This window comes from Mytilus trossulus, chromosome 13 (genome assembly GCF_036588685.1).
Source record: "Mytilus trossulus isolate FHL-02 chromosome 13, PNRI_Mtr1.1.1.hap1, whole genome shotgun sequence".
Taxonomy (NCBI): Eukaryota; Metazoa; Mollusca; class Bivalvia; order Mytilida; family Mytilidae; genus Mytilus; species Mytilus trossulus.
In genome coordinates, this window is record NC_086385.1 from 41,087,590 (window position 1) to 41,093,735 (window position 6,146).

Genomic DNA, 6,146 nt, shown 5'->3' on the forward strand with positions numbered 1-6,146 from the left:
GAATATTTCATCCGAAGAAGAAAGTCGAAAATAAAGCTGAGATCTTCCCGGGTACTTACTAAGTGCTAATGATAAATGTACATTAGCACTAGTCTGTGCTTGGAGAGGGGACTGACAATTTGCATCTTAGAGGAAGAAGAAAAAACAGATGAAAATTTGATAACATCAGAGAAGCCGAGAAAATTACATTGAGATCTCTCCAGGTACTTGTTATGTGCTTATGAAAATACAACATTAGCACTAGCCTGTGCTTGGAGAGAGATCAAAGGTTTAGCATCACAACATCAAGAGAAAATGGAAAAGAAAAGCGAGACGAAGACGAAGACTAAGTCGACAGATTTTCAGATCAATCTGATATCTTCCCATGTACTTGTTATGTGCAAATGATAAACAAGCATTAGCACTAGCCTGTGCTTGGAGAGGAGTCGGAAATAACTTCACCACAGAAATACAGAAGAACTCAAAAGGTACCACCCATGTCCAAAATGTTTCCAGGTACTTGTTATGTGCTAATAATCGATACACATTAGCACTAGCTTGTGCTTGGAAGGATTACGGAAAATTACCGACAAACATAAGACAGAAATACATGTATAAAGCAACGGTTCATTTTCCCAGGGACACGCTGTGTGCAACTTTCTTTAACATAGTAGCACTAGCTTGTGCTTGGAAAAATGTGCTTCACTTCGTCATAAGGAAGTTACAGATTGATACAAGAAAATGAACGTGAACTAGTCTGCATTGGGACAAACGTATGCAAATAGTAACGATAAAATATATCATTTGTTAAAAATTTCAATATACAAAGAAAATCGTCAATAAATTCATTAATCTCTGAAAATCATCGTGATTATCTCCCTTTCAAAATCGTCTAAACTTAGCTTGGGATACAAACATCGACCTGATCAATTATGACACTAATCAATATTCAACGACTGTCTCATATGTTCTAAAACATCAGAAGCTCAACGAAGAGATGCGATATGACACTTATCAATTGTTGACACCTTAGACCTTAAATACAAAGATTTGATGTAAGATTGTCAGAACGAATATTTCCTCCGAAGAAGAAAGTCGAAAATAAATTAAGCTGAGATCTTCCCGGGTACTTACTAAGTGCTAATGATAAATGTACATAAGCACTAGTCTGTGCTTGGAGAGGGGACTGGCAATTTGCATCTTAGAGGAAGAAGAAAAAACAGATGAAAATTTGATAACATCAGAGAAGCCGAGAAAATTACATTGAGATCTCTCCAGGTACTTGTTATGTGCTTATGAAAATACAACATTAGCACTAGCCTGTGCTTAGAGAGAGATCAAAGGTTTAGCATCACAACATCAAGAGAAAATGGAAAAGAAAAGCGAGACGAAGACGAAGACTAAGTCGACAGATTTTCAGATCAATCTGATATCTTCCCAAGTACTTGTTATGTGCAAATGATAAACAAGCATTAGCACTAGCCTGTGCTTGGAGAGGAGTCGGAAATAACTTCACCACAGAAATACAGAAGAACTCAAAAGGTACCACCCATGTCCAAAATGTTTCCAGGTACTTGTTATGTGCTAATAATCGATACACATTAGCACTAGCTTGTGCTTGGAAGGATTACGGAAAATTACCGACAAACATAAGACAGAAATACATGTATAAAGCAACGGTGCATTTTCCCAGGGACACGCTGTGTGCAACTTTCTTTAACATAGTAGCACTAGCTTGTGCTTGGAAAAATGTGCTTCACTTCGTCATAAGGAAGTTACAGATTGATATAAGAAAATGAACGTGAACTAGTCTGCATTGGGACAAACGTGTGCAAATAGTAACGATATAATATATCATTTGTTAAAAAATTCAATATACAAAGAAAATCGTAAATAAATTCATTAATCTCTGAAAATCATCGTGATTATCTCCCTTTCAAAATCGTCTAAACTTAGCTTGGGATACAAACATCGACCTGATCAATTATGACACTAATCAATATTCAACGACTGTCTCATATGTTCTAAAACATCAGAAGCTCAACGAAGAGATGCGATATGACACTTATCAATTGTTGACACCTTAGACCTTAAATACAAAGATTTGATGTAAGATTGTCAGAACGAATATTTCATCCGAAGAAGAAAGTCGAAAATAAAGCTGAGATCTTCCCGGGTACTTACTAAGTGCTAATGATAAATGTACATTAGCACTAGTCTGTGCTTGGAGAGGGGACTGGCAATTTGCATCTTAGAGGAAGAAGAAAAAACAGATGAAAATTTGATAACATCAGAGAAGCCGAGAAAATTACATTGAGATCTCTCCAGGTACTTGTTATGTGCTTATGAAAATACAACATTAGCACTAGCCTGTGCTTGGAGAGAGATCAAAGGTTTAGCATCACAACATCAAGAGAAAATGGAAAAGAAAAGCGAGACGAAGACGAAGACTAAGTCGACAGATTTTCAGATCAATCTGATATCTTCCCAAGTACTTGTTATGTGCAAATGATAAACAAGCATTAGCACTAGCCTGTGCTTGGAGAGGAGTCGGAAATAACTTCACCACAGAAATACAGAAGAACTCAAAAGGTACCACCCATGTCCAAAATGTTTCCAGGTACTTGTTATGTGCTAATAATCGATACACATTAGCACTAGCTTGTGCTTGGAAGGATTACGGAAAATTACCGACAAACATAAGACAGAAATACATGTATAAAGCAACGGTGCATTTTCCCAGGGACACGCTGTGTGCAACTTTCTTTAACATAGTAGCACTAGCTTGTGCTTGGAAAAATGTGCTTCACTTCGTCATAAGGAAGTTACAGATTGATATAAGAAAATGAACGTGAACTAGTCTGCATTGGGACAAACGTGTGCAAATAGTAACGATATAATATATCATTTGTTAAAAATTTCAATATACAAAGAAAATCGTAAATAAATTCATTAATCTCTGAAAATCATCGTGATTATCTCCCTTTCAAAATCGTCTAAACTTAGCTTGGGATACAAACATCGACCTGATCAATTATGACACTAATCAATATTCAACGACTGTCTCATATGTTCTAAAACATCAGAAGCTCAACGAAGAGATGCGATATGACACTTATCAATTGTTGACACCTTAGACCTGAAATACAAAGATTTGATGTAAGATTGTCAGAACGAATATTTCATCCGAAGAAGAAAGTCGAAAATAAAGCTGAGATCTTCCCGGGTACTTACTAAGTGCTAATGATAAATGTGCTTTAGCACTAGTCTGTGCTTGGAGAGGGGACTGGCAATTTGCATCTTAGAGGAAGAAGAAAAAACAGATGAAAATTTGATAACATCAGAGAAGCCGAGAAAATTACATTGAGATCTCTCCAGGTACTTGTTATGTGCTTATGAAGATACAACATTAGCACTAGCCTGTGCTTGGAGAGAGATCAAAGGTTTAGCATCACAACATCAAGAGAAAATGGAAAAGAAAAGCGAGACGAAGACGAAGACTAAGTCGACAGATTTTCAGATCAATCTGATATCTTCCCAAGTACTTGTTATGTGCAAATGATAAACAAGCATTAGCACTAGCCTGTGCTTGGAGAGGAGTCGGAAATAACTTCACCACAGAAATACAGAAGAACTCAAAAGGTACCACCCATGTCCAAAATGTTTCCAGGTACTTGTTATGTGCTAATAATCGATACACATTAGCACTAGCTTGTGCTTGGAAGGATTACGGAAAATTACCGACAAACATAAGACAGAAATACATGTATAAAGCAACGGTGCATTTTCCCAGGGACACGCTGTGTGCAACTTTCTTTAACATAGTAGCACTAGCTCGTGCTTGGAAAAATGTGCTTCACTTCGTCATAAGGAAGTTACAGATTGATACAAGAAAATGAACGTGAACTAGTCTGCATTGGGACAAACGTGTGCAAATAGTAACGATAAAATATATCATTTGTTAAAAAATTCAATATACAAAGAAAATCGTAAATAAATTCATTAATCTCTGAAAATCATCGTGATTATCTCCCTTTCAAAATCGTCTAAACTTAGCTTGGGATACAAACATCGACCTGATCAATTATGACACTAATCAATATTCAACGACTGTCTCATATGTTCTAAAACATCAGAAGCTCAACGAAGAGATGCGATATGACACTTATCAATTGTTGACACCTTAGACCTTAAATACAAAGATTTGATGTAAGATTGTCAGAACGAATATTTCATCCGAAGAAGAAAGTCGAAAATAAAGCTGAGATCTTCCCGGGTACTTACTAAGTGCTAATGATAAATGTACATTAGCACTAGTCTGTGCTTGGAGAGGGGACTGGCAATTTGCATCTTAGAGGAAGAAGAAAAAACAGATGAAAATTTGATAACATCAGAGAAGCCGAGAAAATTACATTGAGATCTCTCCAGGTACTTGTTATGTGCTTATGAAAATACAACATTAGCACTAGCCTGTGCTTGGAGAGAGATCAAAGGTTTAGCATCACAACATCAAGAGAAAATGGAAAAGAAAAGCGAGACGAAGACGAAGACTAAGTCGACAGATTTTCAGATCAATCTGATATCTTCCCAAGTACTTGTTATGTGCAAATGATAAACAAGCATTAGCACTAGCCTGTGCTTGGAGAGGAGTCGGAAATAACTTCACCACAGAAATACAGAAGAACTCAAAAGGTACCACCCATGTCCAAAATGTTTCCAGGTACTTGTTATGTGCTAATAATCGATACACATTAGCACTAGCTTGTGCTTGGAAGGATTACGGAAAATTACCGACAAACATAAGACAGAAATACATGTATAAAGCAACGGTTCATTTTCCCAGGGACACGCTGTGTGCAACTTTCTTTAACATAGTAGCACTAGCTTGTGCTTGGAAAAATGTGCTTCACTTCGTCATAAGGAAGTTACAGATTGATACAAGAAAATGAACGTGAACTAGTCTGCATTGGGACAAACGTATGCAAATAGTAACGATAAAATATATCATTTGTTAAAAATTTCAATATACAAAGAAAATCGTCAATAAATTCATTAATCTCTGAAAATCATCGTGATTATCTCCCTTTCAAAATCGTCTAAACTTAGCTTGGGATACAAACATCGACCTGATCAATTATGACACTAATCAATATTCAACGACTGTCTCATATGTTCTAAAACATCAGAAGCTCAACGAAGAGATGCGATATGACACTTATCAATTGTTGACACCTTAGACCTTAAATACAAAGATTTGATGTAAGATTGTCAGAACGAATATTTCCTCCGAAGAAGAAAGTCGAAAATAAATTAAGCTGATATCTTCCCGGGTACTTACTAAGTGCTAATGATAAATGTACATAAGCACTAGTCTGTGCTTGGAGAGGGGACTGGCAATTTGCATCTTAGAGGAAGAAGAAAAAACAGATGAAAATTTGATAACATCAGAGAAGCCGAGAAAATTACATTGAGATCTCTCCAGGTACTTGTTATGTGCTTATGAAAATACAACATTAGCACTAGCCTGTGCTTAGAGAGAGATCAAAGGTTTAGCATCACAACATCAAGAGAAAATGGAAAAGAAAAGCGAGACGAAGACGAAGACTAAGTCGACAGATTTTCAGATCAATCTGATATCTTCCCAAGTACTTGTTATGTGCAAATGATAAACAAGCATTAGCACTAGCCTGTGCTTGGAGAGGAGTCGGAAATAACTTCACCACAGAAATACAGAAGAACTCAAAAGGTACCACCCATGTCCAAAATGTTTCCAGGTACTTGTTATGTGCTAATAATCGATACACATTAGCACTAGCTTGTGCTTGGAAGGATTACGGAAAATTACCGACAAACATAAGACAGAAATACATGTATAAAGCAACGGTTCATTTTCCCAGGGACACGCTGTGTGCAACTTTCTTTAACATAGTAGCACTAGCTTGTGCTTGGAAAAATGTGCTTCACTTCGTCATAAGGAAGTTACAGATTGATATAAGAAAATGAACGTGAACTAGTCTGCATTGGGACAAACGTGTGCAAATAGTAACGATATAATATATCATTTGTTAAAAATTTCAATATACAAAGAAAATCGTAAATAAATTCATTAATCTCTGAAAATCATCGTGATTATCTCCCTTTCAAAATCGTCTAAACTTAGCTTGGGA